This window comes from Leptopilina heterotoma, unplaced genomic scaffold (genome assembly GCF_015476425.1).
Source record: "Leptopilina heterotoma isolate Lh14 unplaced genomic scaffold, ASM1547642v1 Lhet_116, whole genome shotgun sequence".
Taxonomy (NCBI): domain Eukaryota; kingdom Metazoa; phylum Arthropoda; class Insecta; order Hymenoptera; family Figitidae; genus Leptopilina; species Leptopilina heterotoma.
The window spans coordinates 875,119-893,017 of NW_025110835.1; the positions used below are offsets into that span (position 1 = coordinate 875,119).

Genomic DNA, 17,899 nt, shown 5'->3' on the forward strand with positions numbered 1-17,899 from the left:
TTTCAAAAATTTTAATAAAATTCTTGTCAAAATTGCAATTATTTTCAAAAATTTTCCTCATTTCAATTATTTTGAATAGGCTATTTTAATAAAATTTTCAAAAAGAATTCAATTATTTAAAACAAATTTTGATAAAATTCTACGCAAACATTTAATTATACCTTTTATAAATACTGAAAATATTACAGGAATTCAATTATTTATAAATTTCTTAATACATTTTTTGGCAATAATTCCATTATGTTTATAAATAAACAATTTTACAGGAATTCAATTATTTTCATAAATAATAAATCTCATCACAGAATTTCAATTATTTTTAATACAATTTTAATCGATTTCCTCGAAAAATATAATTATTCTTAAAAGTTTTATTAAAATTCATCAAAAAAATTCAATTATTTAGAAATTTGTTGGTAAAATTCTTTATGAGAATTTAATTTTTTAGAAACATCAAATTATTCAATAAATTATTTACTTTTGTATATTTAAATAATTGAATTCTCGTAGAATTTTCTATTAAAAATTGATTTAAAAATGAATTTCAGTTAAAATTTTAGAAAATAATTGAATATTAAAAGCATTGGAACGTGAATTCAAATATTAAAAAAAATCTGTTGATAAAATTCAATTCGACAATTCAATTTTGAGAAACATTAAATTATTTATTTTTGTATTTAAATAATTGAATTCTCGTAGAATTTTTTAATAAAAATTAATTTAAACATTATAATTTCTGTTAAAATTTTATATAATAATTGAATTTTTATAGCGTTAAATTAATTATTAAAAAAATCTGTTGATAAAATTCTATTTAACAATTCAATTTTTGAGAAACATTCAATTATTCAATAAAATGTTTGTTTTTGTATTTAAATAATTGAACTCTCGTAGAATTTTCTAATAAAAATTGATTTAAACCTGAATTATTTCAGTTAAAATTTTAGATAATAAAACTAATTATAAATATTCTTTTATAATAAATATTCTTCTAAGTGGTTGAATTTCAAAAAGGTTTGAATTTGAAATTTTTGAAAATCTTAATTCCTATGGAAAAATATTAATGATGAAATATTTATTTAAAAAAGTATTGAAAATTGATATTGATATTGATATTTTCGAATAATTTTACAATTAATATTTTTCATTATTTAATTTGTTTGTGAAAATGGGTTGTATTTATTTTATTTATTTTTTTTTTTATCTATGTTTTTTATTCATTATTAATTATTATTATATTAAATTAAAATCGAATTATACAAATGTTTCAAATTATCGTATACAGATATTATATAATTATGAAGTGAAAAAAAATTACTAAATGTGAAAAGAAGAAATGTCAAAAAAATGAGAATAATGTGCTAAGAAGATTGATAAGTTCTCATTCAACATTCACGACTTTCTAGAAAATTATTCGCATTTAAGATTTTGATGCAACAAAAAATGGGACAAAAGACAACTGCAAAATATTATTTTTTTTCATTTTGATCTGTCAGATAAGAAGAAATTGTTTATTTTTATTTCGTACTTAATATAAACTAAAAAAAATTATTTGATTCAAATAAACGATTTCTTTTGTATTATGAAATAAATATTTACTTGAAGTAAATAATTTTTCTTTAATTCAAATAAATTTAAACCAATAATTATTTGAACTAATAATTTCTGTATTTGAAACAAATACCATTGAATTGAATTAAAAAAAAATTTAGTTCTTTTTTCAAATTCCTGTTTTATAATTTTCTTCTTTTCTTTCTCAAAAAATAAAAAATTTAATTCATGAATGAAAGACGAGTGTGACGCAAACAAAAATAATGTTATGCCTCATTTATTTATTGTTGAGAAATATATATACATAGAAACGAAAATATTTCCGGGTCAAAAATTTGATTCAAGTTTACGCATAATTTTCATATTTAGATTATAATTATACCACACGAGAAATTCGATTTTGATTTATAAAAATTGTCCCATTCACAGTGGGAGTATTCAAAATAAAAAAAAATTTACATTAAATTTCCAAAAAAAAAAAATCCTAGGCATTTTTAAAAAAGAAAATGATAAAAATACACACTAATTTACTTTTATATCGAAATAAATTTTTTTTTTTCAATGAATATATAAAATATATTTAAAAAAAAGCAAAGGGGAAAAAAATTGATACGATTAGTGTCAAAATTTTAAATTATATATTTGAAAACCATTTTTCGATCAATTTCGTATAATATTATAATAAATATGTATGAATTTCAAATGAAAGCAAGAATTCGTTATGACAATAAATTAGAGTAATTCAATGTCAAGTGAAGAAAAAAAGAAACAAAGAAACAAGTTTACTGATTTAATCAAAATTATTTGTAGAAATGTAAATATTTACTTGGAATTAAATTAGTTCACAAGAGAAGTTGATATAGAGAGCTTTACTTTTAAATATATACCTTTCTGATAAGGACACAACTATATCTAATCAGTAAATCGTAAATTTAGATTTGAATGCGAAAAATGTTACAGAATTTAAATTCAATGGATAATTATCATTAAATTATATAATGTAATTAAAATAAAAACAAAATAAAATACAGTAAAAATTTTATAGGTATTAGTTAATTATGATTTTTTGTATATATTATTATAAAATTATAATTAATGCCCAGAGAAAAATTGTTTTTGAGTTATAATTTATTTGAGATTTATTTGAGAGTTATAAAAATATATTTATTTGTCTCAGAGTAAATTTTTTATTTGCTTTAAAATAAGAATTTTACTTGATGCAAACAAATTTTTTATTTGTACCAAATAAAATTTATTTGAACGAAATATTTCACCGAACCCCAAATTCCCATGTATTCGGTCCGTGGTTATTAAATAATTTAATAATTTTGATAAAATATAACTTAGAAATGTATAAGTTTATAAATTACTTATTTAATATTTATTTATAGAAGAAATTTAATAGAATTACATTTAATAGAAATTATTACTTGTTTTCATTACTAATTATTTTTTAATAATTTTAATATCAAGTATTTTCTCTTATTATTGTTTCAGGTGAGTTAAACAACACGTTTCCTCTCGAATTTTTCTCGTAAGTAAATGCATATTGAAATATATAGAAATAAAATTAAATTATAAATAAAATATAATTTTCAAAGGAAGAATTTTAAAATTCTGTTTATTTAACGAAAATTGTCAGCTTGGCAATATTTTTTTAGAACTATTAATTAAATTGAAAGGAACCCGAAAAATATATTTTCGTTTTACAAAAAATAATTTTTAATTCTATCAATTAAATAGTTCAAATCATATTTGCTTCAAATACTGAAATTATTGGTTTAAATAGGATTTAATTGACTCAAATAAAAATAAACTTAATTCAAGTAAATATTTTATTGATAGTCAAGTAACCGGTTATTTGAATCAAATTAATTTTTTTTCAGTGTAAAAGTATATTCTTATTTTAAGAATAAAATACACTAAATTTAAGTATAAAATATTGCTAAGTATATATTTTTATAGTTTCAAAATAAATTTTTTTTGGTGAACCAAATAAATAATAATGAGAAATAAAAATAAAATTTATGTGAAACAAATAAATAATTTATAGCAGCCTCCGAGTCAAATATATTTTTTTCTCCAAGTGATTAATAAGAGTATACAATAAATTTTTTTTCCCTGAAAAATTAATGACTTTTTTAATCTTGTTTTATATTATTGTAATTTATAAATTTTTTTCCCCCCCAAGACATTTTCATATGAAGATGCAGATCTCATATCATTCAAAGTCATCTTAACTATATAATCTTGTTAAATAAGGATGTCTTTAGTCGAAACATCAATGTACTTTTTTTTGCGTGAAATTTAAACAGCTCTGAAAGAGTGATGCAAAAAAAAAAGAAAAAAAGAAAAAATGTTGGCAAATGCGGCAATAAAAGATGACAGGAAGCTAATAATAATCACCATATTCGGCAATAATTTATGTTGAATGACCAGTAATTATCGTGGACTGATTTGTATTGCAAAGTGAAATTCCTAGCGCTTTTTTGTAAACGTGTGGGAGTTGCTTTCGTGACGTGAGGCACCAGCTTTTATTTATTGTCGTTCTAAAAGGTTGAGCATAACATTCTTTCACGTGACCTCGCGAAGAATAAGAGCTTCCTTGATTATATCGGCGATTTTTTTATTTATTTACTATTTTTTCTTTATTAATAGCTGCAGATGAGTTTATTTTTATCTTAAATGCGAATTTAAATTAAATTTAACATTATTTATTTATTTATTTGTTTATTTATTTATTACACTGGAAAAAAATTTATTTCATCAAGTAACCGATTATTACTTGTCTATTGTCAAATAAATATTCACTTGATTCAAATTATTTTTGTTTAAATCAAATAAATCATATATTCGAACCAAAAATTTTAATATTTCAAGCAAATTTTTGTTCTTTACTTCTGAACAAAATTAGAAAATTGTTAAACAACTGCGATTAAGAAATAGAAAATTTATTTATTTTGCATTATTTTTGTTTATGAATCACAATTTTTTTAACAAAATTATTATTTTGTTTTAGAAAAAGAAGAAAAATATTTGCACATTTTCTATTTTTAATCTTATTTTTGGAACAGGATTTTCCACAGGAATTAAGACATTCAAAAATTTAAAATTCAAACCTTTTTTAAATTAAACAATACTTATAAAAGTATTGTTATAAAACATGAAGACATCGATTGCTCCGAGTCGAAGACTCGGAGTGATTGATTTCTTCATGTTTTCTAATAATGAAAAATAACCGAGGGATAAAATCATTATTTTATATTTTATAAGAATATTGTTACTGTAACTTCATCAAAATTATTTTTATCATTTTAATTCAATTATTATTATTTTCTAGAATTTTAAATTATTTTTTATGAAAATAATAATTGAATTCCTTAAAAAAATTTTATTATTTATGAAAATAATTTAATTTCTGTGAAATTTTTATTATTTATGAAAATAATTAATTGTTTGCATACAATTTTATTAAAATTTTTTTAAAAATAATTCAATTCCTTTTTGGAAACTTTAATAAAATAGTACATATTGAAAATCATTGAAATTAGAAAAGTTTTTGAAAATAATTGAAATTAGGACAAGAATTTTTTTGACATTTATGAAAATAATTGAACTTTGGAGAAGAATTTTGTAATTTATAAAGATAATTGGGATTTTAATGAGAATTTTTTTTAAATTTTAAACATAGTTGAATTTTATAAAAAGAATTTTTTTTTTTAAATAATTGAATTTTTGCAATTATTTGTAATTTCTCCAAAATTGAATTTTTTTTTAGTGTTTTTAACAAAATTTTAAATTAGAAATTTTTTTAAATTCTATGATTTTTAAAATTGCTAATTTTTAATACATTTTTTTACAAGTTCTAATTTTTAAAAATAATTAAATTTCAAAAGGTTTTACATTGAAAGAATTTTGATATTTTGATTCCTGATGGAATAATTAATAACAATAAGTATTCAAATATTTATGAAACAAAAATTAATGAAATTTGAAAAATATTATTCAAAAATTCTGAAAAAATGAGGTTTTTAAAAAATTGTAATTAAAATTTTTTGAAAATAGTTGAATTTCTGAAAATAATTTTAAACAATTAAAATAGAAGGAAATTTTTTCAAATTTCATAAAAATAAATTTTATATTTCAAAGAATTTTATTTTCTCACTTTAAAAAATTATTTTCAAACATGACTATTTTTTTGAAGAATTGTAACTAAAAAATTTGGAAAATAATTAAATTAAAAAAAAACTTTTTTATTTAAATAATTCAATTATCATTGAATTCTAATAAGAATTATTTTAGAAAAGAATTTAACTTGAAATTTTGAAAAATAATTGAATTTTACAAGCGTTATAACAGGAATTTTAAGATTTGTTTAACAAAAATTATTGAATTTTTGAATAACTATAATGTAGAAATTCTAAAAAAATAGATTTTTAAATAACTAATTAAAATTTTTTTTAAGGATAATTGAATTCCCGAAAATAATTAATTGAAACATTAAAAAGTTTTGTCAAAATTAATTGAAAATAATTTTATATTTAAAATAATTTAATTTTATTCCTGTTAAAAATTGGTTGGAAATTTTGGAAAATAAAAAATTGCTATAGCATTAAAAAAGTAGCATTTACACAATTTTTTGTAATTAAAAGTTTAATTAAAATTTGCTAAATAATAATTCACGAAATTTATCAAAGAATAATTTAATTTATACAAAAATTGAATATATTTTCTTTAGTTACAGTAGTTTAACTCTAATAAATATCTAGTTTCATAAATTAATTAATTTTTTTGAAAAAATACAAATAATTACGAAAATATTAAACCCATTACTTTGCTGTCCTATATTTATCATTGTAATATTGATCCAGAACATTTAATTAGAGAGAAAACCTGTTATATTGGTAAACATAAACAGATTCATTTTAATTTTCCTATAATTTAAAACTATTCGTTCATTTATAGTCCCATCATTTATCAAATTATATAGCGAACTCTATATAATTTGATATAAATTGTAATAAATAAATAGTGATAAATAAATTTTAATAAATAAATTGTGATAAATTTAAATAAATAAATTGTGATAAATAAATTTTAATAAATAAATTTAATTTTAATATAATTCTAATAATATAATTTCTATAATCGAAATTACAAACTAATTTGTATGCAAGTTTAATTAAATACAAATCGCATAATAATTAACGTATAAAGTTGTTTTTAGTTCCGAGTGGAATTGAAAAATTTTCAAACTCTTTTAATATTCCCTTTAATTGCAAAATTTCTTGAAATTTAAAAATAATTTTTCAAAAATTCAATCGTTAATTCTACAAAATAGTTGAAATATGAAGTAGAGAAAAAAATAAATATAAATTTAAATCCTGGATAGTGGCTTTTATAGATAAGGAAAAATTATTATCGATACATACTACTGAAACACTAATTGAGAGTAAATTGCAATATATTTATAATTATTCCAAGGTGAAATTACTATATCTTGATTGTTAATTTATATAGTATTGATTTTAATCGCTTTCGAGAAAAGTGAATAATTTCTTGTAAAATAAATAATTCAAATTTTTTTGGAAATTAAAAAACTTATCAAAATTGTTATAAAACATGAAGAAATCGATCACTCCGAGTCTTCGACTCGGAGCAATCGATATCTTCATGTTTTATAACAAAATACTTTTATAAATTATTTGATTTAAAAAAGTTTTGAAGGTCCATTTCTTTTAGTTATTCAAAACTAAAATTTCATGAAAAATACCTTCCCATTCAGGGGGGGAAATAATTTGATTTTATATCGTAATTTAATTTACAAGTATAACGAAAATAATGCACTGGCTGAGTCACCTGACAGACTGTTTTCTCTCCTCTCTGCAAATATATATACAGACGTTGCAAAATCTTATAAGAATTGTAATGATTGAACGTTTAAATAAAAAATAATTTTTTTTTCATCTTTAAAAGAAAAAAGCTGCGACAGAAAAGAGAAAAATTTGAATCGATTTTTGTGTGCTTCTCCTGCGATCTTTTGCAGATTTCAATAAGCGATCGAATGGCGACTGCAACTTAATGAACCGGTTGAGAACGGCACGTCACTCAGATATCATCGACAGCTGACAGTTAAAATTGTTGTTCACGGCTCTGTGACAAATTAATCGTTGGCGCACGAATAGAATATTTAAAAAAAAAAAAAAAGAAACTCCTCTATAGCTAGTTCGTTAAACTTCAACAAAAAAAAAAAGAACATTCAATATGCATTCTGTATAATAATAATTCGTGTCCATATTGGATATAATTTATCTCAACATATTATATGATCTCATTTCTGCGCGCTGTATTAAAAACCAATATCAATTGATATAAAAAGAAGAAGGTGTCAAAATCAAAATCATTAAAGATCCCAAAGTGTCAGAATTATTATTCCCAATATACTCTTTATTCTGCGATGTTCAATTTTCATTGTAGTTAATCACGTATATTTCAAAATCTCAATAGCTCTTTGTTAAGCGATCAAACTCTTGATATTTTAGTCTATACAGGAAATTCTCGAGTAAACTTGTTTTCAGACACAGTAATTACAGTGAATTAGTGTGTTGCAAAGCAATTTATTATTATCGGGAATAATTATTCAAAAAATTATTTTTTACAATAATTTTATAATAATAATAATAATAATAATCGAGATATTCTGTCCTCACATGAATTTAGGGATTTTTTTTATTCCAAATTCTTTTACAGCTCAAATTTTCATGTCAAAGGTATGACAATTAATTTGTAAATAGAATAATTAGTGTTTTAGTGAAATAAATTGCCCTAGAATTTTTACAATGACAATATTTTTACAGGACAGGGAAATAAGTAAATTAAGGAAATTTTATCCAAAGTGGGTATTCAAATTGAAAATTAAAATTCAAAATTATTGGAAATTTTAAATAATTTATGAATTTCCTTTCTAAAATTTAAAAAAACCATAAATAGAGATACAGTTGCAATTTTTAGAAATAATCAATTATTTATCACTTATATTTGTAATTTTAAATAATTTAATTCTCTTAGAACTTTTTGATAAGAATTGATTTCAAAAAAAAATTTCTGTTACAATTTTAGAAAATATTTGAAGAATTGAAAGAATTGCAGTTCTAATTTTTAGAAATAATTAAATTTCAAAAGATTTTACACTGAAAGTATTTTTAAATTTTATTTCCTGCTGGACAAATAAATAACAATAAGTATTCAAATATTTATAAAACAAAAATTAATGAACCTTGAAAAATTTTATTTAAAAATTCTGAAAAAAATGAGGTTTTTAAAAAATCGTAATTAAAATTTTTTTAAATTAGTTGAATTCCCGAATATAGTTTTAAAAATTGAAAAAAGAGGAAATTTTCTCAAATCTCATTAAAATAAATTTCATATTTCGAAAGATTTTATTTTATCATTTTAAAAAATTATTTTTAAATATCATTTTTTTTTTTTAATAATTGTAACTAAACATTTGGAAAATAATTAAATTTTACAAAAAGTTTTGTATACAAAATGTATATTAAAATAATTCAATTATCGTTGAATTCGAACAAAAATGGAACTAAAAAAGAGTTTCAGTTAAAATTTTGAAAATTAATTTAATATTAAAAGCATAACATCAATATTTTAAGAAATAATTGAACTTTAAATATTTTCTACTTGAAATTATTTAAAAATTTTAATCGTCGTAAAAGTATAATAATATTCAAATGATTATTTAATTTAATATATTATTTTCCTTTAAAATTCATTAAATTATTGTATAAAATTTCAAAATACTTTCAGTATAATTTTATTCAGAAATTCTAAATAATAATTTACTTTTGGAAAAATTACAGTTGTAATTTTTAGAAATAATTAAATTTCAAAAGGTTTTACGTTGAAAGAATTTTTAAATTTTAATTCCTGCAGAAAAAATAAATAACAATAAGTATTCAAATACCTATTTATGAAAGAAGAAAAATTAATGAAATTTGAAAAATATTATTTAAAAATTCTAAAAAAATGAGGTTTTTAAAAAATTGTAATTAAAATTTTTTGAAAATACTTGAATTCCCGAAAATAATTTTAAAAAATTGAAAAAGTAGGAAATTTTCATCAAATTTCATTAAAATAAATTTTATATTTCAAAGAATTGTAACTATAAAAATTTTTGAAAATCATTTAATTTTACCAAAATTTTTTTATTTAAATAATTCAATTATCATTAAATTCTACTAAGAATTAATTTAGAAAAAAATGTAACTTGAAATTTTGAAAAATAATTAAATATTAAAAGCGTTATAACAGGAATTTTAAGAAATAATTAAATTTTAAAAAGTTTTTAAATTGAAATCTTATTGAAATTCTAATCGCCGTAAAAGTATAATAATATTTAAATGTTTATTTAAAAAAATTATTAAAGTTTTGAATAATTTTATTCAAAAATTCTAAAAAATAATAGACTCTTGAAAAAATTGCAGTTGTAATTTTTAAAAATAATTAAATGTCTGAAGGTTGTACATTGAAATTATTTGAAATTTTAATTATAGTAAATAACAATAAGTTTTTAAATATTTGTTTAACAAAAATTATTGAAATTTTGAATAATTTAATGAAGAAATTAAAAAAAAGCAGATTTTTGAAAAACTGTAATTAAAATTTTTCTGAAGAGAATTGAATTCTCGAAAATAGTTTTAAAAATACAACTGAAAGTTTTGTCAAATTTCTTTAAAAAAAAAATTTTATATTAAAAACAATTTTATTTTATTACTTTCAAAAATTGTTTTGAAATTTAATCGTATGTTTTTGAAAATTATACTTAGAAGAATTACATTTTTCAAAAAATAATAAATTTTCATGTTAAATTTCGAAAAGAAAGATATACTAACTTTTAAAGAATGGACCAATGTTGAAAATTAAAATAACCTCATCAAAATTGAAAAAACCTCAAACAAAGAATGAGAACAATAATAATAAAAAAAAAGACAAAGAACATGTAATAATTTCAAAAAAGAAAGGAAACTTTGAAAGACTTTGAAAATAACAATCAGTAAATTTGAAACTAATCGTATTTTTTTCGACGATAAATATTGTTATTCAACTATTTGTCCACTTAACGCTTTTGTTTTTGACATGAAACGTGACTACATTATTGTCTTTTGAAGCAATAGATCTGCGTCAAGACATATCAGGAAAACTAAGAGATATTTACATAAGTCGTATATACTTAAAAACAATCAGGACATTCATTTATTCAAAGGAAGAATCTATGCGCGTCGGTATACATAGCAGGCAAATACTTCATTAATTCCAGTTGAAGACTCGAATTAATGAAGTGCCTTCACTAACTATATTTGATCCAGTATCATCAATTTTAAATTCATTATCTATAGTTATATACATGTACATTTACCAATATTTTGCTTATATGTTAATTTCAAAGTAAATTATGTCCAATACCAATACATTGTATAACGAAGAGAGACGTTCTTGTAATTACGACTTAATGTAACAATATGATGATGAGGAGAGAAGATGCGATTTTATGGGTTTCATGTAGATGGATTTTCTATTTTTCGAATTTGAATATTTGAGTAATTACGATTTAAAGATATGAGCCGAAGAATAATTACTGTTACCGCAGATGGTACCAATATTATGTGAATTGGTACCAACCAAAAATAGTACTTTAAAGAAATATTGGTACCAAAGAATAGTAATACCATCGGTACCAACTGACAAAGGGCTTTTGCAAAAATATTGGCACCAAAGAATAACAATGCAATTGGTACTAAATAACAAAATGATACTTTTAGAAAATAATGGTATCAAAGGATGATAATATTGGTACCAATTGCCGATGGTACTTTAAAGAAACACTGCTACCAACTGTTAATAATACCATCGGTACCAACTAACAATAGGTTTTTGCAAGAATATTGGTACCAAAGGTTAATAATTCAGTTGGTAGCAACTAATGATTATATTTTACAGAAATATTTGTACCACAAAATAATAGTAATTAGTAATACACAGATGGTACCAACTAATAATGGTCCTTAAAAAATAGATACTAAAGGATAGCGATTATTAAAACAATTAATACTTTAAAGAAATATTGGTACCAATGGATAATAATGCAATGATTAACAACATCTACAAATAGTATTGGTACCTATAAAAAAATAAAAATTCTCTACAAATAAAGACTATTAAACAGGGTTGACACAAAATTGTTTTTCCCTGACTTTTCACTAATTTAGACAAAATTTTCACTTTTCCCTGACCTTGTAGAACATCAATAACTTCTTTTTTAAATAAATATTTAATCATTATTATTTTTCTATAGGAATTAAGATTCTCAAATTCAATAACTTATGAGAATATTAATATAAAACATGAAGAAATCGACCACTCCGAGACTTCGACTCGATTTCTTTATGTTTTATAATAAATTTAAGATAACAGAGTAAAATATCATTATTTTATATCATAAGAATATTGTAACTGAAAATTCAAATTTTCAAAGATTTTAATTTTAACCATTTTCAAAATTCAATTATTTCTAAAAATTCACGCTATAATGCTTTTAATATTCAATTACAATTTTAAATTTTAAGTGAAATTCATTTTTTAATTAATTTCTATTAGAAAATTTCCCGAAAATTCAATTATTTAAATACAAAAATAAATAATTTATTCAATATTTACATATTTCTTAAAATTGAATTTTTATGAAGAATTTTATCAAAATTTTTAATAATAATTGAATTCTTTCGGCGAATTTAAAAAAAAATGTTAAGAATAAATGCAATTTTCTATCATTTTATTTAAAATTCTATAAAAAATAATTGAAAATCTGCGATAAGTTTTGTTATTTATGAAAATAATTGAATTCTTGCAAAGAATTTTATTAAAAATTTTTTTAAAGAATTGAATTCCAGTGAAGAATTTTATTTGTGAAAATAATTGAATTCCGGAGGAAAAAAATTATTATTTATGAAACTAATTCATTTCTTAAATAGAATTTTATTCAAATTTTTTTAAATAATTGAATTTTTCAGAATTTTTTAAAACTTTTTAAAAATAATTAAATTCTATCTAGAAATTTCATTAAAAAAATTGAAAATAATTGAAATCTGACAAAGAATTAAAAAAAATTCTTATTTAAATAATTGAGCTCCTGTGAAAATGTTTATTTTTGAAAAGAATTTAATTCTTGGGAAGAATTTTATTAAAATTTCTTAAATTAATTGAATTGCTTCGAAGAATTTTTATTTTTTACGAAAATAATTGAATTGTTTCGAAAATTTTTACAAACATTTTTGACAATAATTGTACTATTATTTTATTATTATTATTTGTATTATTATTTATTATTAGGAAGAATGTTGTATTTTACAAAAATAATTGTATTTTATGGCCAATTTTATTATAATTTTTCAAATTTATAAAGTATTTTATCAAAAGTTTTTTAAATAATTGAATTCTGAAGGAAAATTTTATTATTTATGAAAATAATTGATTTCTAACAAAGAATTTTATTCAAACTTTTTTAATAATTGAATTCCTATAAAATATATATTATCTGTGAAAATAATTGAATTCTTAAGAAGAATTGTATTGAAAATAATTAAATTGTATAGGAAAATTTGGTTAAAATTTTATTAACTAAATCTTGTAAACAATTTTGTCAAAATTTTTAATATAATAGAACTTTCAAAATAATTTTATTTAAATTTTTCGAAATAATTGGATTTCTCAGAACTATTATTTTCAATTCTCTGAATATATTTGAATTCTTTGGAGAAATTTCATTAAAAAATTAAAAATAATTCAATTGGTGCGAAGAAATTTATAAAAAATTGATATTTTTTGAAAATAATTGAAATTTAGCCAAGAATTTTATTAAAATTTTTCAAAACAATTGAATTTCGGAGAAGAATTTTATTCAATTTATAAAGATAATTGAAATTTTGACGATGATTTTAAAAAATTTTTGAACATAATTGAATTTATGCGAAGAAGTTCATCACTTTTGAAAATAATTGAATTTCTGTAATCAGTTGTTTTTAAAATTTCTATTTAAATTCATTAAAAATTGATAGTTTTTAAAATTTCTACAATGGAACTTTATTAAAATAGTATCAGTACTGAAAAATAACAATAGCAGCAAACGAGAAGAATAAAAATGGTAACAATCGTACCTTTTAATAGTCTGGGTACCTAACATGATAATACTGCGGATGACAATGGTTAAAAAAGCCATGAAATGTTGCAATAATATTAGTATCAGCAGATAATAATAGCATAGTCATAGATTGCTGTCATTTCAATGACAAAATGCTACCATTAACATATCGTCAAGGTGCCATTAACGACTCCTTATATTAATGGTACCACCATTATTTAATGATACCATCATGGTACCACTATTAATTAATAATTAATTCATGGTAATAATTAGAATAGGTATAATGGTACTATTTAGTATGCTGTTATGCTACCACTAGTATAGGTATATAATGGTACCATTAATATATTTCAGTGGTACCATTAGTATAATTTTATTGTACACTATTAGTAATATATGTTATATGATACCAGTGTATATGATACTATTTAATATAATGTTACGCTACCATTAGTATAATATGGTGAAATCATTAGAAAATTATAATGTTACCATATTACTGTAATAGTACCATTAGTATTCTGTAATGGTACCATTACTATAATGCTGCCATTAGTATTCTGTAATGGTTTAGTGTAATTTTATTGTACTATTGGTCAAATGTTATGGTACCAGCAGTAAAATCTGTATGGTACCATTTAGTATAATGTTATGTTACCATTAGTATATTATAATGGTATCATTAGTATATTATAATGAAAAGTTTTTTATAATGTTATGGTATCATTAGTACAATGTTATGGTACCATCAGTACAATGTTATGTTACCATTAGTATATTATAAAGGTATCATTAATATATTATAATGGTATCATTAGTATATTACAATGGAAAGTTTTGAATAATGTTATGGTACCATCAGTACAATGTTATGTTACCATTAGTATATTATAATGGTACCAGTAGTGCAATATTATGGTACCATTAGCACAATGGTATGGTACCATCAGTATTGCATTCATACTACTAAATTAACGATGTTTCCATCAGAATAACGATACCACAGAATTAACAGTTATTGGTACCAATGGTACCAGCACGAAGTACAATTGCATTTGTACCCGAAAAGAAGTGGACCATCATTTGGTAGAATGATAGTAATTGTACCATTAGGGTACCATGAGGGTACCATCAGGAACACCGAAAAAAAGAAAAATTGAAAACGCGCAAATAATATTTCACGACACCACAAATATTGTCAATTATTAATAAAGGTTACTACTTTTGTAGTAAAACATTTCTGGTAACTTTGACTACTTTCGAAGTAAATTTTATTACGTTCAAAGAACATGTTTGTAAAAAAATTAGTAAAATTTACTTCGAACGTAGCAAAATTAACTCCGAAAATAGTAAAAGTTACCAGAAATGTTTTACTATAAAAGTACTAAAAGTTACTTTATATTTTTCTCCGTTTTAGAATATAAAAACTTTTACTCACTCAATTCAAAAGTGTATCAATAATCCATCATGTTCACTGAATCAACACCAAGTTACACTTTTCCTTCTTCTTCCCTTTCTCCTTAAATCATCAACTATAATTGAACTATTCAATTATATTCTATAATAATCAATTGTAGTTGAATTATAATTGAATTATAATTGAACCAAATAGAAAAAAAACAATATTTCCGAAAACAATTCCAATTATATCATTAAATGATAAACTTGTCCACTGACTAAATCCTAAAAATTCACTTCTAATATATATATCACTTAAAAACCTAGGAAAACAACTGTTCATTTCACAAAAATAATTCTTTTTCTAAAATCCTTGGAACACAGAGAGTTACAAATTAAAGATAATCATCAATTATCTCCGTTGATGATGATAATGATGATGATGATGATGTTGATGATGGAAGATTTCCAAAGATGCGAAATTGTTGGCAGATAAATAAATGGGGAAAAAAAGGAGAAAAAAAAAGAGGAAACGGAAGAGATTCCGGACCAGTGAGCCGGCCGGTACGTGTGCGGGGCGTGCGCTCGTGTAGCACGTGGCCGCAAGACTGAATCCCACCTTTTGATTCCGTCAGTCCGTTTGTCCGTTCGTCCTTATCTCACCAACTCGTGTAGGAGAGTAGGAGTAGTAGCATCCATCCTCCTTTGGAGTATGGGCAGGTCCGGCTTTAGGGGCGGGAAGAAATGGGCATCTGGTGGTTTCTGATATACCAGTTACCAGTACACATACACACAATATATGCATCACCTGTTGCGTTTACTTTCAGATTATTCTCTTATAGAATTCACATCTCTTTGACGAAAGTTGCGATCATGATAAAGAGTTGAAATTTATACTATGTGATGGACAATTTTTTTATTCTTGCAATAAATGATGCAGAAATGTATAAATAATGTATAATCACAATTTCCGATAATAATCTATATTAATAATTATTAAAGATGAAACTTTGCTTTTTTTTAAAGATGAAACTTTAGATGAAGATGAAATATTAATAATCGTTGTATTCTGATAATCTGTTCGCAGTTTCAAGTTAATTGCTGTTTGCTTTTTTGTTTCCTAACTTTATAAATAATTTTTCTTTTTAGATGTTTTAAATTTAAAAATTAATGTACTGCAAATCATTGAATTCTAGTAAGGTATTTATACAAAAAATTTCTTAATAATTTAATTTATTTCAAGAATTTTATCATTTTTTTCAATAATTGAATTCTTTCGCGAAAATTAACTGTAATAATTTGAATGTATTCTTTCATTCTTTCATTAATTCACTTTTTCTGTCCTTCACACTCCGAAGTTGTCTTTTGTTTATTCTTTTGTTTTTTGTTATCTTCAGATAGGTTGTATATTATATTATTATGTTATAATTATCTTTATTTTATAATTAATTCAAAATTGTAATGACAATAAATAGAAATCATAAGAATTTTTTTCACTTCTTTTCATTAAAAGACTAAAATTTTGTTAAATATTAGGTTTTGTCAAATTGAAATTATGCAGATTTTTGTTCTTTACTTCTAAACAAAATTATAAAATTGTTAAACAACTGTGATTAAGAAATAAAAAATTTATTTATTTTGCATTATTTTTGTTTATGAATCATAATTTTTTTAACAAAATTATTATTTTGTTTTAGAAAAAGATGAAAAATATTTGCACAATTCCTATTTATAATTTTATTTATTTTCATCATTTTAATTCAATTATTATTTTCTAGAATTTAAAATTATTTTTTATGAAAATAATAATTGAATTCCTTAAAAAAAATGTATTGTTTATGAAAATAATTGAATTCCTGTGAAATTTTTATTAGTTATGAAAATAATTAAATGTTTGCATACAATTTTATTAAAAATTTTTTTAAATAATTGAATTGTTTTTGTAAAATGTTATTAAAATAGTAGATATTGAAAATCATTGAAATTAGAAAAATGCATTTTATTTTTGAAAATAATTGAAATTAGGACAAGAATTTTTTTTTAAATTTAGAAAAATAATTGAACTTTGGAGAAGAATTTTGTTATTTGTAAAGATAATTGGATTTTTTTAGTGTTTTCAACAAATATTTAAATTATAAAATTTGTTAAATTCTATTATTTTTAAAATTGCTAATTTTCTTTCAAAAACGCAGTAAGATTGAAAATAATTTAATTCTTGGAAGGTTTTTATTAAAATTCATTAAAATAATTGAATTGTTTTGATGAATTTATTATCAGAATTGTTGAAAATAATTGAATTTTCATTAAAACTCTTGAAAATAATTGAGTTTAAATAATATTTTTAAAAATAATTGTATTGTCTCGAGAAATTTTATTAAAATTATATTGAAAATAATTGAATTCCTCCGAAACATTTTATTATTTATGAGAATAATTGGATTCCTTTGAAGAATTTTATTATTTATGAAAATATTTTTATTCTTGCGAAGAATATTCTTATTTATGAAAATAATTGAATTCTTGACAAAAATGTTTTTTTTAAATAATTCAATTATTTCGAGAAATATTATTAAAAATTTTGAAAATAATTGAATTTTCGCCAAGAATTTTATTATTTATAAAAATATTTAAATTCTTACAAAGAATTGTATCAAGATTTTTGAAAACAATTGAATTCTTTACAGAAAGTTTATTAAAATTGTATTGAAAATAATTGAATTATTTTTAAGAATTTCTCTG

The 17,899-nt window shown here is 21.0% G+C and overlaps 1 protein-coding gene across 2 annotated transcripts in view; it reads right to left on the bottom strand.

Annotated features, from left to right (window-relative positions):
• Positions 1 to 15,823, bottom strand: part of LOC122509469 (hormone receptor 4-like) — a 36,504-nt gene extending 20,681 nt beyond the window's left edge. The window contains exon 1 of one of the 2 annotated variants that reach the window (XM_043623588.1): positions 15,201 to 15,823. The gene's annotated coding sequence lies outside the window, so the exon portion shown is untranslated. The remainder of the gene's footprint in view (positions 1 to 15,200) is intronic. The other variant, XM_043623592.1, reaches the window with a different exon arrangement.
• Between the last annotated feature and the right edge of the window lie 2,076 nt (positions 15,824 to 17,899).